Source organism: Canis lupus, chromosome 34 (genome assembly GCF_048164855.1).
Source record: "Canis lupus baileyi chromosome 34, mCanLup2.hap1, whole genome shotgun sequence".
Lineage (NCBI taxonomy): Eukaryota > Metazoa > Chordata > Mammalia > Carnivora > Canidae > Canis > Canis lupus.
The window spans coordinates 9,756,133-9,775,039 of NC_132871.1; the positions used below are offsets into that span (position 1 = coordinate 9,756,133).

The window sequence follows — 18,907 nt, forward strand, 5'->3', positions numbered from 1 at the left end:
AATTCTTTTGCAAAACATGACAAAACATTGAAGGTGTTCATGCATGCCCATCACCCAATCCCAAACATTATCATTTGTGTGTACTTCATTGAGCAAATCTTTACTGAGGACCTGCATGCCAAGCCGGTACTAAGCACTGGGTTTAGTATGGTAAAGAGGACAGACATGGTTCCAAGGTTTCCGCTCTCATATAGTGTCGTATATGTATGTGTATAATTCTCTACCTCCCAGGAAAACTTTTTTCCACTCCAGTTTGGCAAGTTATATTTTTAGGTTACAGAAATCAGAGGGTATATAAACGTTTTCTAAAATTATCTGCCCCACTCTAAGGGTCCATAGGATTTAGGGCAAACAGGACTCAACCCCCAAATTTACAAGCCATTAGACAAACTGATTCTCTTTTCTGAACACTACTTGCTTCTAGAAAATGAAAGTAATATGTGTCCCTTGTGAGAGATAATAATTTATTATTATACTTTTTAATACCTAAACAGAGACATTACTTCTTAAGTCAAATGCCTGAATTATTTATTTCCTTTCCAAAAGTGCAGAAAAATTATTGAAAGAGAAGCATTAATATTGCTCACTTAGTTTCACCAAGAATGTCATTTTTCAGAATTAATACAGGAATATTCTCATGGTCACTGACATTTTAATTTTTAAAAATAACAATAAAGCAAAATCCTCAAACAATGGATGCTGCTACAACAGTATATCTTTAAGGCTATTTTCTTCCATGGGGGAAACAAAGCCCTGTTATTTCAGTCTTGATGAATAAATCTGGTAAGACCTTATTTATAAGGAACCTTTTAGTAAGTTGTATCTAACTTTATCACTCCATCTATGTAATAGTTTGACAAAGGCAGGAATCATATTTTACTCAGCTTTCCCTTTTCTCTACACCTTGCATAGGGTTAGAGCACTCTAAATGTGGCTAAGAAGACCATATCTTATTTTATGTTATTTGACATAAAAGCTGCAAGAGAAAATCTGGCCAAAGTTATAGGTAAACTTACTTTGTTTTACCTGGAAGTAACAATTATCAAATAAGTCCTACTCCTATAAAATTTCTGCTAGGAAAAAAATAGTTAAATTCCCACAATCTCTACTCAAACCAAAGCAAAGCTTCAAAAATATTTAGACACAGAAGGAGGAAGATAGATCAGGGGAGAACCGGTATATTTGCGCATGGTATGCATGCAGCAGGCCAACTTCCTTTCCCTGTTGTAATATTTCCTGAAGTTTGTTCCACACACAACCAGTTCTATGAAAAGCCCAGGGCTTCAAGGTCAAATAAGTTTGGGAGATTTTGCCTAGCATTTTCTCTCTCGAAAGTTCAGTGTATGCTGGTAAATTAAAAACTATCAGAAGTTCTGCCTTCAATAAAGAAAAGTGTTTAAAATTGTTTACCTAGCATTCCCCCGAATTTATTTGACCAACATTTCACCTGTAAGCAGAACTAGTAGTTTCTGTGGAACATACTGACTTCAGGAAACTGTCTCACTGTGTTCACAGGACCTTTTTATCTTGTTAATTCACACACACACACACACATATCCTGGCATTTCATCTCCAAATCCTGCAGGACTGAGAATATGAGCATTTTCAGCAATATTTTAACTAGGGATACCAGTCTGGAGGTACCAGAAAATTAACACAATTGAATTTTACTTATGTAAGAAGTCCATTTGAATCCAGGAAACAGTTCCCCAGCAATGACTGGAATGTTGTCATAAAAAACAATAAACAGATCTCCAAGTCCTGTTTTGTATGTGGGAGGGACAGAGAGAGAGGGAAGAACCATAAGATTACCACCCCCAAAGCTCACTGATGTTTCGTACAGCTTCTACCAGTTAATTTACAGAATCCATTTTCCCATAACTCCATTTTGGAACTTCCAGTTTACCTTTGTGTGTTTCTAATTCTCCTCTCTAGATGGCAGCACAGATGAAAGAATGCCAGAAAAGCTTGGCGCCAACCGACTTCAACAGCAGCAAACAGCTATCGCCTGCCTACTCTCAACTCACCCATCTTCTAAAAAAAAAAAGCAGAACCTAAGGTATGATGTAAGGTATCTTACACCTTTCTCAAATACATTGAATCAATCATGTGGGAATGTAAAGAATTAATGACAAACTGATATCAATGAATGAGGAAACTGACCACTTAGCCTCTTTTCCACGCTAGCTGTTTTCTATATCTTAAGGGTAGTATCATCAGTGAGCCTGCGTAGCTTCGCAGAACGTCATATAAACATGATCATTTGCATCATGACACTGGGGATCTGATACAGCCAAACTCCAAACTGCCTGGGTTGCTGTGAGTATTGGATTCCTTTAAGATATAAACAATGCTATTTACTGACTCTTTGTCAACCGATGCTTTGAACCCGCTGTAAAATGATCCCTATGTCACCAGATGCTACGCTGAAGCTCAAGAAGTTAGTAAGAAGGTCACACTTCCTGAAAAGCATGCAACTTATGGTTGAATTAATAATGCAAAGAAAAGGAGTGGAGCAGACTTAGACAGAAGACCTTTATACTTTACATCAAAGCCCCACTAAAGTTTTTAAAAAAAAAACATTATTCCTCGTGGTGTTAAAAAAACAACATTCAGCTGAGTAGATTTAAAAATCAGGTTAACAAAAAATAAAAATAAAGTAAAATAAAATAAAATAAAATAAAATAATAAAAATAAAAATCAGGTTAGCTTTACTCAACAATTCATGAATCAGGGAGCATCCCATCTAAGCAAATAGAGAGGAACTCTGAGGAGCTGTACAAAATGGAAGGCTTTTGTAGGAGCAGGGATAAGGAAAAGCACATTACCTCATCTTTCTTCAGGGGATGGCAGGAACCTATCAGGCAGATTGCCTCACTACCACTAACCAGGAAATTTCAGCCTGACTGATTCAAGGTTACATTCCTGGGAGAGGCTGAAACTGCAATTAAGTTAGGTATTAAGTATCGGTGTGGTGACATAGGCTTAGCATAAATGACTCCATTTTGGGCCTGTTGTTTCTCTTTTTAACAATGGGGTCTACCAGCAAGATGTTCATAACAAAATCTGCTGACAAGGAGAACATAAGGAAAGTGCCCCTTCAACGTTTGTCATTTCAAGAGTTCAAGAGTACTCTAAAGAACACTAGACTGTTCATGCGTAATGAACTGAACAGAAGCTAAAATGTGACCAGTGCCTTTTAAGCAAACTACAACAAAAACCTCACCATGGAGAGTGAACATAACTATAGTACATAAATAAACCAACCTGAGGCCAAGTGGATTGTCATTCATATTTAAGAAAAAATCAATTTGCAGCATATCAGAGTCTTTTTTAAATTCTCTCCTCTTCTTTCTCTTCTCCTCCTCCTCCTCCTCCTCCTCTTCCTCCTCCTCCTCCTCCTCCTCCTCCTCCTCTTTCTCCTCCTCCTCCTCCTCCTTAATGAAAGCAAATGTACCAGGACATTACCCTAAACATCACATCTTTCCTTGAAGGAGTGCCTTTTAATATTCCTTGGGTTGTCACGAGTTAACTCTATGATAAGTCAGGAAATCTGCCTTTCTGAAAACAACTCCTGGTGCTCTACAGTTACTGAATGCTTTCCTCCTCAGCTCTAGCTTGGAGACAAAACTGAGTCCTAAAATGACTAGACCGAGAGGCATTGAGATAATGTAGAATATGAGGGAGTGAAGTTGAGATACTGAGTATCACCCAGCCACTGGTCTGCATGCATCTCAAGGGCCACACCATCACACACCATCCAGAGCTGTAGGCCAGCAGCCCTCCACTCTGGAACTTTTCCTGGAGCCAAGACCCAGACTACTCTGAGACCCAGGACTCAGAGATGTCACATACCCAGGACAAAGCTGAATCCTGAGAGCCCTGACCCATTAACTCTGTGACAGCTGTGCAGCTGCCAAACCTGCTATCCGTGAGACCCTTGATATTCTTGATGTGTGCCTCAAAGGGAAGTCCTTTCAAGGGGGTATATACTCTATGAACTCTCGTCCTCATCCTTGATTCAGCTTCCAACTACCCCCTTTCCTCTTAAACTTTTTCTCTGTGACCTCAGGAATCCCACACTATCATCAACGAAGACTCCCAGCCTCTTCATTGGACATTCTTTAGCTTTCAAGCCCTAACAAGGCTTTCCTTGCAAGCACACTACTTTCCCTGTAGCCCTTGTAAGTGGAGCCTATTGGGTCAGGTTTATTCTGTCAAACACTGTCATTTCCATGCATCTCAGTTCTCTGCCCTCTGAGACCCAGACTACATAGCCATCAGGTCACACTCTCTACCCCAGCTGTCATCCACTGACTGCTAGCCATGTCCTTTATTTATTAGAGATATTAGCAATGAACCCCAGTATCCCTTTTTATTCCAAGTGCTGCCTACAATCTGGCACATTTGTTATGTCCATGAGACATACTTGATCTCTCTCAGTTCCTTGATTCCATCTCTGGTTTCCTTCTCTATTCTGTTTCAATCATCCAATCCCATGGCCACTCCAAACTTGGTCATCAAGAAACCACAGCACCTCTGAACTCATGACTTTCTATTCCTCTAGTTCTTTTCCTGTGGTTATTTTTACTCTATTGGTTTTCCAAACTTATTAGAAACTCTATTTTCCTTTTTCTCCTTATTTGTTATCCATTTTCTATCTCCTTTTCCTTCTTTACTGGAAAAAAATCCATGCTTTATAATGTTAGCCTCTGACATGTGGCCTCAACTCCTTTGCTCCATTATTCTGTTGTTTCATCTGCCTGACGAAACTTGAATCTAGTTGTTTTCCATGGCTATTCCTTTTCTTGGGCTGCTGGACACTGCTGGAGAAAACTACATGGTCACCCAGATTGGGCTGCCCTAAATTCAGGCTCAGCAACCTCAAGTGGGACTTCAGTACTGCCTGCAATCCTACCATATTCCCCTAACCTGCTTGCTCTTTATTTCTGAGTCACCAGATATTTCAAGAATTCCCCTTTCTTTCCAAACCTCCATGCTTGCCTTCTTTACTATTCTCTGGAGGTGGTTTTATTTTCCACTTATCAAGGGGGTGAAATAGAAGTTGGGAGATGTGAGTAGTCTTAGTTTTCCGTGCTAGCCTATCAACTTGCATCTTTCCCTACCTTGCCTCTTTCCTCAGTCTCACCTCTTTATAAAGATGTTCCCTTCCTCATCTAAGGCCCATATCTTGGCCCATGCTCTGAGTCCCATCTCCTCTTGACCTCTCATTCCCCTTACTTGCAGTTATTCTCACTCTTATCTATATATTTAGCCTCTTCCACTCTATTAGTTCCTTCCTCCTAGGGTTAAAAAAAGCTCCATTCCCCCTCTATCGATAGCCTGCTCACTCCTCGCCAGCTAAACTTCTTGGAATAGTTATCTCCACTCACTGTTTCAACTTCCTCCCTTTCCATTCACTCTCCCAATCTGCATTCTCCGAGATAACCAGTGATCTCCCTGTAGCTACACTCAAGGGACACCTATCAGTTCTCTCTTTGACACTTGACATGTCCTCCTTTTTTGATATTTTCTCTCCCCTGGGCATCTATGATACCACCTACATGCTCCCAGATATCTCTCTAGCTGAGACCTTTCTCTGGAGCTTCAGACCCAGACAGCTATCTTTTAGCCAGCTCTACCTGTAGGCCTTAAAAGTGAATTCATTTCCTCTTCAAACATGTACCTCTTCCTAAATTTCTCCTGTGAGTGGTAAGTACTACCCTTGGACTCACTAATGCAGCCAGAAATTTGTGTATCATCCCTGACTGCTTGGTGGAGAGAGGATGGAGGTCTATGTTTGACTGTGTGTTGTGATGGGTGCAAGCTATTCATGTAGTCTTATCTGGGTGGTCTGAATGCTGGCATGAGCTGCTAATGCCATTCTTGTCTACTCTGTCAGTACTGGCAAGGCCCGGTGTGCCCTATAGGTTTTTGACCCTGCTGGCTCTGATGGGCAGTGATGAGCTGGCTGGGTGTACATGTAAGTCCCATGTACCTTCATCTTGCAGAAGGGCCATGATATTCCCCACAACCCCAGCAAACAGTATAGAAATATCTCTTCCTTTTATCTAGTACATCCACTTCCATATCAGGTTATTTCTTCTCCACTCATAGGACAGACAGGAAAAAAATCAGCTCATATTTACATATGTGTAAATTGTTTAATCTCATTAATTCACATGTGTGGAATTACATTAATTTCAAACAATAGAAAAATTTATTATTTAATCTCTCTTAATTTCAGTTTAATCTCTGAGTTAAAGAGCAGAGCCCAAGCAGCCTGGGTGGCTCAGTGGTTTAGCACCGCCTTCAGCCCAGGGACATGATCCTGGAGACCTGTGATTGAGTCCCATGTCGGGCTCCCTGCATAGAGCCTGCTTCTCCCTCTGCCTGTGTTTTTGCCTCTCTTTCTCTTTGTGTCTCTCATGAATAAATAAATAAATCTTAAAAAAAAAAAAAAAAAAAGCAGAGCCCTTTGTATTTCATTTATATAATGTAGAGTCTGGGTCTGTCTCAGCATCAGATTATCTCCACAATAACTAATGTACTTTCTACTCTACTAATAAGAGTGGGGGGTGGTATCTGTGTATGTGTTTGTGTTTGTGTGTGTGTTTGCATGTTGATTTGGTGTCAGGGTCCACAGGTTGGCAGCCCAGAGCCCAAGGAGATGAGTGAAGAGAGTACATTCCATTAATACTTCACATATTATCCTATCACATGTTCTTTCAAAATCAAATCTGATCAGGGCATTCACCTGCTAAAATCCTGTCTGTACCTTCCCATTGCCTTTAGGATAAAATCTAAACTTTTAAACTTGACTTACAAGTTAAGATTTGTTCCCAGTTTACCTCTTCCAACTCGTTTCTCACAATTTTCTCTCTTTCAGTTCCATGGGCTCATCATGCTCTCTCTTGCCTCTGGACTTTCTTACATTTCTAGAAGATTTTCTCCAACTTTTCCCTATGCCTGGTTAATTCCTGCACATTCCTCCGGTCTCAGGTTAAATGCCAGCTGCCCAGGAAGTCCTCCTTGACCTTCTTCTCACCCCTAACTTTGATGTGTCCCTTCTATGTACTCTTATAACTTTCTCAGGTCATATTGTTTATCATATTTTAATTTGTTTTATTTATTTGCTTTCTGGCTAGACTATAAATGCTTTCAAGGCAAGATTGTTTCTGTCTTGATCACTGCACACCCTCTAATACCTAGCATGTACCTGATACGTGGTAGGTGCTCAATAAATATTTGTTAAATAAGTAAATGAATGAGTGAAGAATAAATTGAACATGCAAACCATATAGTAGCTGGCTTCATTTGCACTGCCTTTCATCTTAAAGCAGGACTCAGTACTTTATTGTATTTCTCTAAGAGTAAATCAGCCCCCCAAAAGCAGCAGATTTGATTGAAGAATTTATGAAGAGACAGAGAGAGTTTAAATAGCAGGCATTTCTGTTCTCCCCTCTACTCTCTTTGATTTCCAGATGTTGGATCTCCCTCTCTTTTGACTCTGCCTTCCTCCCTGCTCTGTCATCCCCAATTCAGCCTCTACTTCCTTTTCTAAGGAAATCTCCCTCTGTGAGGACAATAGAGGATGAGGTGGAGACGGATGAGGATAGTATCAGTGAATGCCATTTGGGAAACAATTGAATGAGGCCAGGCAGAGATGATGAAGGCCTGAATTAAGAAAATGACAAAATTAAGAGGAGAGGGTAGGTTTAGGAGATGTATAGGAGGGAAGGCCAATAGGATGTGGTTATGGATTGGATTGGGGTAGAAAAGGAAAGAAAGAGAGGAATACAGGGTGCAGGCCAGGTTTTGATGACTGCAAAAGAAGGGAAGGGAGGGAGGGAGGGAGGGAGGAGGAAGGAAGGAAGGAAGGAAGGAAGGAAGGAAGGAAGGAAGGAAGGAAGGAGAAAAGAAACAAAGAGGAGGCTTATGTTGTAGAATTTTAATTTCTTACGTTAAGCAAAATGGAAAAGTGATATGCAAGAGGTGGGACTGGGACTTGGGGAAAGTAGGAAAGATTTAGAAAAAGAGAAGTGGAGAATGTCAGAGACGGGCACCTACCTTAACTGACTGAAAATTCAAAGAATCACCCTTAGTCGTGAGGGCTTATCTGGGACCAGTCACCTGACAAAGCTTGGATCAGATTTCTGAATTCTCTCCAGCACTATCTTCTGTTTGGGAGTGGAAACAAAAAGTACGTGGTGGATTTCATTCTGGGTAGGGATTAGGAAGACAGGAATGAATGAAGGATCAAGGGGCTGAGGGTGTCTATCAGGATCATTGCTGAAATCAACACCAATAACAGACTGAGAAGAAGGCAAGCAAGGGCTGATGGGTCCTTGGCACTCTGATTACATTGATGGGTGAGAGAGCAAGAATCATAACAAGGAGGAGGACAAACAGAGTTCAGTGGCCCTTATAAAAATAACACCAGAATATTCCAGACATTTTCTCCATAAAATGAAAAGGTGAATGCCCCCTTTAAATCATTAACTAAACTGGCATTCAAATCTGGGCAGACTCCCCCAGGTTGGGCTGTTTCACTTTGCCAAGAATCGATAAGCTTCTGTGAACCCTCCAGGGTGAGTGAGGCATGATCCATCTTCCCTGTCTGGACAAGCTTGATCTGGCTTCCTTCCTCCTGCTAAAGCAGACCTGAGGTATGTGACAGGATTCCGTGTCTTAGACCAATTATCACATTCCACAGTGTGGAACTCCTGCTGATACTGCCTTTCAACTTTTAGGAGGCCCTGCTCTGATACTCCCTGGCTGAGCCCCTCACCACAGAGTGAGGAAACTGGGACCAGAATCCACATTGATCCCTACTACACAGTCTGGATAACCTGGAGCACCTCAAAATTTCTGGCCTCAGTGCCTCAAGTCCACTTCCAAGGCCTGCCTACATTTCTTCAGTCCCATCCTCCCAAGGGCAGACCATGCCACCAGTATATGCACTCCCTAGACTGAAAGCGGCCAAGGAGAGCCTTGGGGATATGCACAGATTGTGGGTGTGTGGGCTGGGGTGTCCACATGCCTGACAGTTCTTTCTCAGTCAGAGCCAGGAATGGGGAGAGAGAGGGCGTAGCTTCAGCTCTCCCCATGCCTCCATGTCCTCATGCAGAACAAAAAGGTGCCTGAAAATTACATATTCAAACTTGGCCTTCAGGTCATTAAGACAAAGTTATCAAGTTAGGAAAATAGAACATATTGTATTTATAGCTTTTACATATACATATGGAATATGGACATCAATTTGTATTCTTACCCTTGGTTTCACAAATTTTAGGGGCAGTCCTGGCTCCTATAATGCATTACTTACATGCTGTGAAGAATAGCTTGTCAAAATTATTATTCTAGGTTTATTTGACATAATAGTTCGGTCCAAAATGTATCCCAGACAGTAAAAAAATAAAGATCCTATTTGAATTTCTAAAAAGTTTTGGTACCCTAAGCACTTTCTTCAGTTTTTATATCATTTGATTGTCATTTGGTAGAGTATTTTTCCCTGTTTTACTAATGTCCGTATTTAAGATAAATTTTCAAAAAGAATCAATGAACATTTTTAGCATATTCCCAGGTATGTGCAGTCATCACCACAGTCAATTTTAGGACATGTTTATCACACCCAAATGAAACCCTGTATTCATTAGGAGTCACTCTTAGTTTAAGACCCTTTGCCCCAGCCCTAGGCAACAACTAATCTATTTCCTATCTCTACAAAGTTGCCAATTCTGGACCTTAAATATAAATGGAATTTTATAAAATGTGGTCCTTTATGACTGGCTTCTTTCACTTAGCCTAATGTTTTCAAGGTTTATCCATTGGATCAGTACTTACTTTTTTGTCAAATAATATTCCATTGTGTGGATATAACACATTTTATTTATCCATTCATCAGTTGATGGAATTTGGGCTGTTTCCACTTTTTAGATGTCATGAATAATGCTGCTGTGAACATTTGTATATGAGTTTCATACGGACATATGTTTTCATTTGTGTTGGGCTATATACCTAAAAAGGGAATTGCTGGATCATATGGCAACTCAGTGTTTAGCCTTTTGAGAAACTGCCAAACTGTTTTCCTATAAGGCTGCATCATTTTACTTTCCCACTAGCAATGTATGAAGGTTCCAATCTCTGTACTTCCTCATCAACACTTATTATTACCTGTCTTTTTTATGCTAGTCATCTTAGTGGCTATGAAGTAGTATCTCACTGTTATTTCTATTGCCATTTTACTGAAGGCTAATGATATTGTGCATCATTTCATGAGCTTGCTTACCATCTGTATATCTCCTTTAGAGACATATCTATTTTGATCTTTTGTCCATTTTTAATTTGGGTTGTCTTCTCACTACTGAGTTGTAAGAATTCTTAGTGTATCCTAGATGCAACTCTTATGTCAATATATGATTTGTGAGTATTTTCTCCCATCCTGTACATTTCTTGCTCATGTTCTTTGAAACACAGAAGTTGTTAATTTTGATGAAGTCAAATTTGTCTGTTTTCTTTTGTTGCTTGTGCTTTAGGTGTCATATCTAACCAACCACTGATTAAAGTCACAAAGATTTATCCCTATGTTTTTTCCAAAGTTTTAGAGTTTTAGATCCTACATTTGGGTCTTTGCTCCATTTTGAGATAATTTTCATATTTGGTGTGAGGTAAAAGTCCAACTTTATCTTTTTGCATATAATATTCATTATCCCAAACCGTTTATTGAAAAGACTATTCTTTCCCCTTTGGATTATCTTGAAATCCTTGTCAAAAATCAATTGATCATAAGTGTGAGGATTATGAATTTTTAAAGTACTCCTTTTCTGATATCTATAATTTCTTTTCTCTTTTTTAAAGATTTTATTCCTTTATTTGAGAGAGAGAGAAAAGAAGGGGAGAGAGCATGCACAAACAAGGGGAAGGGGAGGAGGGAAAGGGAGAAGCAGAGTTCCCACTGAGCAGGGATCTCAGTGCAGAGCTCAATCCCAGGACCCCGAGATTATAACCTGAGCCAAAGGCAGATGCTTAACCACCTGAGCCACCCAGGTGCCCCTATAATTTCTTTTCTAAAGGAATATGCAATAGGTCATATCTCAGTTTACTATGACTCTTTATTTATTTATTATTTATATTTTTTAGAGAGTGGGGAAGGCCAGAAGAAAAGGGAGAGAGAATCTTAAGCTGGCTCTATGCCCAGTGTGGAGCCTGACACAGGGCTCAGTCTCATGACACTGAGATCATGACCTGAGCCAAAATCACGAGCTGGATGCTTAACTGATTGAGCCACCCAGGTGCCCCAGTATGATTCTTTGAAATCAAGAAGTTCAGACTAGAGACTACTTTAGGGGCACCTGGCTGGCTCTGTCAGTGGAGCATCCAACTCTTAATCTTGGGTTGTAAGTTTGAACCCCATATTGGGTGTAGGGATTACTTTTTTAAAAACTTACTTTAAAAATTGTTTTTGTTTCCCTAGAGCTATTTAGAAAATTCTACTTGCAACCAAAACATTCTTCCTCTTTAGAGGTATTTTACCAAGATATAAAACAGAAATCTGAATAAACTGTGAAACTAAGAACACAACAAGGATCTCCTTAATCTCTGGGTATGTGTTGTAATTTGTCCTTTTGTCCTCATTTTTTTTTTCTTTTATCCAGGAGAGTAATATTAATGTTTTACAAAATTCATGGAAATTGGGACACCTGGGTAGCTCAGTGGTTGAGCGTCTGCCTTTGGCTCAGGTCATGATCCCAGGGTCCTGGGATTGAGTCCCACATCAGGCTCTTTAAAGGGAGCCTGCTTCTTCCTCTGTCTATGTCTCTGCCTCTCTCTGTGTGTCTCTCATGAATAAATAAATAACATCTTTTAAAAAAAATTGTGGAGATTGATCAACTCTCTAGTGTTTGGAGCCAGAGTATATTTCTTGGCTCAAAGATCCCTTTCCTCACTTTCACATGGTGGAAGAAATTAAACATGGGCCTCTAATCTCATACATGAAGAACAAGGATTATTTCCTCAATTCAGACAAGGGCTTGGGATAAGAACATGTTTGGATCAAAATGGTTTTCTTAAACCCAATTAGCTCTAATTCTAGGCTTATTTTATTGTTCCCTGTATTTTGTTCCTATTTATACTGATGAATAATGGATTGAATTGTGTTCTATCATTTATATCATAAAGAGTTCCTCTAGGTTTCAATGCTATAAAGTCTCTTTTAAACTTGTGCAAGAATTAAACTTGGCAATTAATTCATATGTCAATTGTTAGCAAGGTCTAGTAATTAAAGTCTACTTCAGAGTAAGTTATTAACTCTCCAATAAAAAAAAAGTACTTTATCAACTTATCAGTTTTAGCTATTTATTCTAGTTGACAGATGAGATAGGGAAGTTATTGACTGTACATAATCACCTCTGTACTTTTACCACTGAACACTGAGGTCAAATGGAAGTCTAGGTTGTTCAAGTTCATAGTTTAAATCTAGAATAAACCAGTTCAGGTTGATGGGGGTGGAGGGTGCCCTTGGATCTTGTTACCTTTGCAATACTGTCTCCTTAAATTTTGCAAAGCCCATTTTTGCTATGTTCAAATACTCAAACGTCTAAGTTAGAAACAGCCTAGACCAAGGATTTCATATTGAGATCTGAGATATTAAATTTCCTTGCTATTTATATATTTTACAGTTTTAACTATAATCTCCATGCTGTACATTGTATCCCCATGACTTATTTTATAAATGAAAGTTTATACTTTTCCTTTTGATCTGTTTTATTTTTTTTAAGATTTTATTTATTTATTTATTTATTTATTTATTTATTTAATAAATAAATACAGAGAGAGAGAGAGATGCAGAGACACAGGCAGAGGCAGAAGCAGGCTCCAACACAGGGAGCCTGATGTGGGACTCGATCCCGGGACTCCAGGACCACACCCTGGGCTGAAGGTGGCGCTAAACTGCTGAGCCACCCGGACTGCCCATGATCTGTTTTATTTCTTGGCCTAACATCTGGTTATAGTTACAGTTTGAGGGCACTCTATATGCTCTCTTTTCTTTCCTCTGATTGGCTAGTGATGAACTACTACTAAAGTCAGTCCAAGTCTTACTCTTTCTTGTGGTCAATATAACTGCAGTCTGGTTCCCAAGCCCAGCTGATCAGCAGAATTTCCTGGGGTGGTTTTTTTTTTTATTTAAAGATTTTATTTATTTATTCATGAGAGACACAGAGAGAGAGGCAGAGACACAGGCAGAGGGAGAAGCAGGGTCCATGCAGGGAACCTGACGTGGGACTCGATCCCAGGTCTCCAGGATCACACCCTGGGCTGAAGGTGGCGCTAAACTGCTGAGCCACCCGGGCTGCCCTCTGGGGTAGTTTTTAAAGAGTTTTCAGGCCTCACCCCAAAGGTACTGAGTCTGGAACTTTAGGGTAGAGCCAGTGAATCGTATGTTTCAGACGTTCCCAAGGTGATACTGATATCCAACCAAGTTTGGGCTATGGTCCAGGATCTCCAGGTGCTTGGAGGTCCCCTGAGTTTGGCCTTAGGGCATTGTCTCCAAGAAGCTGCCATCTACTTGCCAGAATATTCTAAAATAATCAGAGGTGCCTATTTGCAAACTGCCCTTAATGCTAGCTGCTACATCGGCAGAGTCCTATGTTCTTTCTCTGTCCACTCTCACCTCTTTCAGACTGTCCTTATGACTTACTTGCTCCTTCAAGCTGCTTGGCAGTGGCACTAGTGAGTATAAGATAGACTTTGGTCCTGATAAATCTGCCATGGACTTTTGGTCCAGCCTCCTATATGGATGCCATTGCCTCATCTGTAAAATGAAGATAATACCATCCTCTCAAAGATGAGGACCAGAAGAATGTATTTACATGGCACCTAGAATATAGTGTACCTTGTATTATGCATTATTGTCTGTTTGGTTCTACTTGTCCACCTCCATAAGTATGGCAGGTTAATGAAGCTTGCTCATCAGTTTTCCCTGATTGTAGCCCCCTAGATTACTCTGAGCAGCATTTCTCAAAGTAAGGGACACAGACCACCTGCATCTGAATAGGAGAAAGGACAAAGAGCTGGTCTTATGCAACTCTAACTTTATATACTTTATAATTTTTTATTGCAGTAGAACAGACACATAGAAAAGTGTTTTTATTATAAATGAACAGCTCAGTGAATTTTCATATACTGAACACACCCATGTAACCAGCTCCCAGATCAAGAAACAGAACATAACAGCACTCCAGAAACGCTCCTCCACACATGGAACTTTAAGAACCACTGTTAGATGAAGGGCCCAGGGGTGGAGCTCTCCTTTATCACAGTCCTGCCTTTCTCTCCTGGGCCAAATCTGCATGCTGTGTGAGCCCTTCCTAATCTGAGAGCCTAAGGCTGTGGCCTCACATGCCCCCTTAATAGTGATGTGACTTCCTTTGTAAGAAGGGTCACAAAGAGTGTTTCAATCATTTATATTCCCAGCATACACCCTAAACTGTTTAAAGTAAATGAATTCAGGTCCTGGCCAACAAGGAGTGGAGATCAGTCATTGCCTGAAAGCATCAGCTTATTACAACACTCCAGCATTTTCTCACGGAAGGGTGAATGAGGTGGATTCTAGTGTAATTACCTTTGTGTAATTGAAAACTAAATCACTGATGACTGCATAGTTTAAATATCCATTTAAATACTTTCATTTTATTGCACTTATTTTTACAGGACATGCTACCACCAAATAGGCTATTAATTTTTCTAGCAAATTAAAATCTGAATGGGTACATTAAAAACAAGCACAGTTCAAATAGATGCCCTCTTTTCCCAGAGATCATTGGAGTTTTTCTTTTTATTTAATCCAGCTATTCAAATAATGTATTAGACCAGGACCTGTAATAATACAGGCCTTACCCAAAAGAGATCAGGTTTTCTATGTAATATGATTTACACAAGATTTTAAATAATAGGACAAAAACCTGTGGTGCTTTTGCCTATATATCTTCTCAAGTATTAATATACATGCAAATCACATGTTAAAATGCTGATTCTGATTTGGTGGAGCTTCAGGTCTGAGTTCCACATTTTTTTTTCTTTATTTATTTATGATAGTCACACACAGAGAGAGAGAGAGAGGGGGGCAGAGACACAGGCAGAGGGAGAAGCAGGCTCCATGCACCGGGAGCCCGATGTGGGATTTGATCCTGGGTCTCCAGGATCGCACCCTGGGCCAAAGGCAGGCACCAAACCACTGCACCACCCAGGGATCCCCTGAGTTCTACATTTTTAACAAGCTACCAGATGATGCTGATACTGCTGACCTGAGGACCACACTCTGAGTTGCAAGACTGTTCAGAGTATAAGCATTGACTAGAAGCCTGGATACATATCTGAGTTTCAATCTCCTAGTATATATATAGACTATTTTTTAAGGCACCATCTAAATGTATGAATCCATAATTCAATAATCCCTCTTTGCCTATTAACTAATTTTTCTTTAGACTGCTGATTCTCATCTATAAGCTGTTATATTAAATATTGTTCTCTATCAGAAAGCCAGACAAAAACTCTTGCTTATGGTTGGAAAGCTTTATTTTTCAACCTTGTACAAATCTATTGGACCATAACCTAAACTTGAGTCAGCAGTGTAAGACTTTGGTCAGATAAGCAAGAGTAAACCTGGAGTATAACCAAAAGAAAGGGACGGCTAGTTCCAGTTCAAGGTGATAACATAGAAAGATCCTGAACTCACCTCCTCCCATGGACACACCAAATCTACAGCTATATGTGGAAAAATTTCCTCTGGGAAAGAAAAAAAAAAAACCTAAAAACTGGCGGAGCAAGCCCTTCACATCAGGCAAACAAGAAGGAAACCACATCAAAGGGAATTAGGAAAGGCTTAAAACACAATCTTGCTATAAACCCCCGCCCCTAGTATAGTATAGTGACCCACAGTTGGGAGTCAACTAAAATGCACAGCATCTTCCTTAGGGGCAAAGCATTCAAACTCCATAAAAGGCACTCCAGCTTTTAAGACTGGCTCCTGAGAGATGAGCCTCCAAAACACCTGGCTTTGAAGACCAATGGGACTCATGCCCAAGAAACCCATGGATCCACGGTGAACTAGTGAACATCTGTTAAAGGGCATGCATGCAGGCTTATCTGCTCAGGACAGCTCTTTGAAAAGGGACCAGACTTTATGTGAAAGAGACTTATTTCCTAATATTTTTTATTTTTATTTATTTTTTTTTTATTTCCTAATTTTAAAGCACAGGTCTAAGGGACAGGGACTTGCTGAGATGCTCTCCGTGGTCAGAGATAGGTGGGCACCATCTTGCACTCTTCGGCCTTAGTAAAACCAACCAGTGCTATCTTTTTTTTCCCTTTTCCTTTTCCTTTTCTTTTTTTCACCCTTTTTTGGCGAGTGCCATATTTGCATTTTTTTCCTCTGCCGTGCTGCAACCAGTAAGCACCATCTTCACACTCTCCCTCTGCTATGCTCCACAGTGCCAGTATCAGTATCTGCCAGAGGAGAGCTTCTACACACATCTGATGCCTTGGCTTTTACATCTGGTGACCTGATTTTTGCAGCTGCAACCCAGGGGACACCCTTAGTTGCCTGGCTTTAGATGGCCAGGGAGACTTACATTCCTGAATCTCATAAGAAAGGAAAATTACAGGTCAATATACCTGATGGATGTAAATGCAAAAATCCTCAACAAAATATTAGCAAATTAAATTCAACAATACATTAAAATATACCATGAACAAGTGGGATTTATTCCAGGATACAAGGATGGTTTAACATCCAAAACTAAATCAACATGATGTATAACATTTAAAAAATGAAAGATAAGAAACAGACTTTTTTTTAAATTTTTATTTATTTATGATAGTCACACAGAGAGAGAGGGGCAGAGACACAGGCAGAGGGAGAAGCAGGCTCCATGCACTGGGAGCCCGATGTGGGATTCGATCCCGGGTCTCCAGGATCACGCCCTGGGCCGAAGGCAGGTGCTAAACCGCTGCACCACCCAGGGATCCCAAGAAACGAACTCTTAACCACAGAGAAAAACTGATGGTTACCAGAGGTGAGGAGGATGGGGTGATTAGTTAAATATGTGATGGGGATCACTTGTTATGATGAGCACTGGGTGTTATATGGAAGTGTTGAATTACTATATTGTACACATGAAACCAATTTTACACTCTGTTAACTAACTGGAATTTAAATAAAAACTTTAAAAAGATGAAGGAGAGAAATCATAAAATCATTTCAATAGATGCAGAAAAGCATTTGACAAAATTCAACACCCAGTTCCGATAAAAATTCTTTTTTTAAAAAATATTTTATTTATTTATTCATGAGTACACAGAGATTGAGAGAGAGAGAGAGAGAGAGAGAGAGAGGCGGAGACACAGGCAGAGGGGAAGCAACCTCCATGCAGGGAGCCCAATGCAGGACTTGATTTCGGGACTCCAGGATCACGCACTGGGCTGAAGGCAGGCGCCAAACTGCTGAACCACCCAGGGATCCCCACAAAGAATTTTAAAATTAAGAATTGTAAAATTCGGGCAGCCCTGGTGCCCAAACTAGAAAGGAAGAGTAAAACTGCCACTATTTGCAGATGACATGGTACTATATATAGAAAACCCTAAAGATGCCACCAAAAAAACTGTTAGAGCTAATAAATGAAGTTGGTAAAGTTTCAGGATACAAAATCAATATACAGAAATTCATTGCATTTCTGTACACTAATAACAAAGTAATAGAGAAATTAATAATCTCATTACAATTGCATCAAAAAGAGTAAAATAACTAGGAATAAATTTAAGCAAGAAGATAGACTTGTACACTGAAAACTATAAGACATTGATGAAAGAAATTTAAGAAGACACAAATAGATGGAAAGATATACCATGCTCAAAATTAGAATATTAATGTTGTTAAAATGTCCATATTACCCAAAGCAATCTACAGATTCAGTGCAATCCCTGTCAAAATTCCAATGGCATTTTTCACAGAAATAGACCAAACAATTCTTCAATTTGTTTGGAACCACAAAATAGCTGAATAGCTAAAGCAATCTTGATATAGCAGAACACAGTATGCCCCTGATTTCAAACTATATTACAAAGTTATAGCAATGAAAACAGTATTGTATTAGCATAAAAACAGACACATAAATCAATGGAACAGAATAGAGCCTAGAAATAAACTTACACATATATGGTCAATTAATTCACAACAAGGAGCCAAGAAAACACAATGGGAAGAGGAAGAATAGTTTCTTCAGTAAATGGTGTTGGGAAAACTGCACAGCAATATGCAAAAGAATGAAAGTGGACCACTGCACAAAAATGAACTCAAAATGGATTGAAGACTAGAATGTAAGATCTGAGCCCATGAAACTCATAAATAAAACTCATAAATAAAATATTTATTAAAGATATTATATTGCATATTTGAAATTTGCTAAGAGAGTAAATCTTGGAAGCTCCCATTATAAGAAAAAAAACTATGTATGGTAACAGATGTTAATTAGAGTTATTGTGGTGACCATTTCACAAAATATACAAATATCAAATCATTACATTGTATGCCTGAAACTAATGTATGTAAATTGTACTTTAATTTTAGAAAAAGAAAGGGACAACTAATCCTACCAGAATAGGCGGTCCTTATATGAATACTGTATTTACATAGCCACAACTGGGTGGAACATGCAAAGAAAAGTTCAAAGAACTAGCATTATTTAGCTTGTGAAGAAAGGACAAAGGATGCTTTAAGAATCACTTTTGATGGCAGCAGAAAGCAGTATATCCTGTGAAGTAAATGTCTTTACAGTGCATCAGAATAGATTTAGGTTAGCTCTAAAGCAGATCTTATGATAATGATGATCCTAGGTGGTAGGATTGCCAA

General features: G+C 39.5%; 1 protein-coding gene across 1 annotated transcript in view; it reads left to right on the forward strand.

The window, feature by feature from the left end:
* The first annotated feature begins 1,935 nt into the window (after window positions 1-1,935).
* Window positions 1,936-18,907, forward strand: part of NFE2L2 (NFE2 like bZIP transcription factor 2) — a 97,417-nt gene continuing 80,445 nt past the window's right edge. Inside the window, exon 1 of the mRNA XM_072811265.1 lies at window positions 1,936-2,059. The gene's annotated coding sequence lies outside the window, so the exon portion shown is untranslated. The remainder of the gene's footprint in view (window positions 2,060-18,907) is intronic.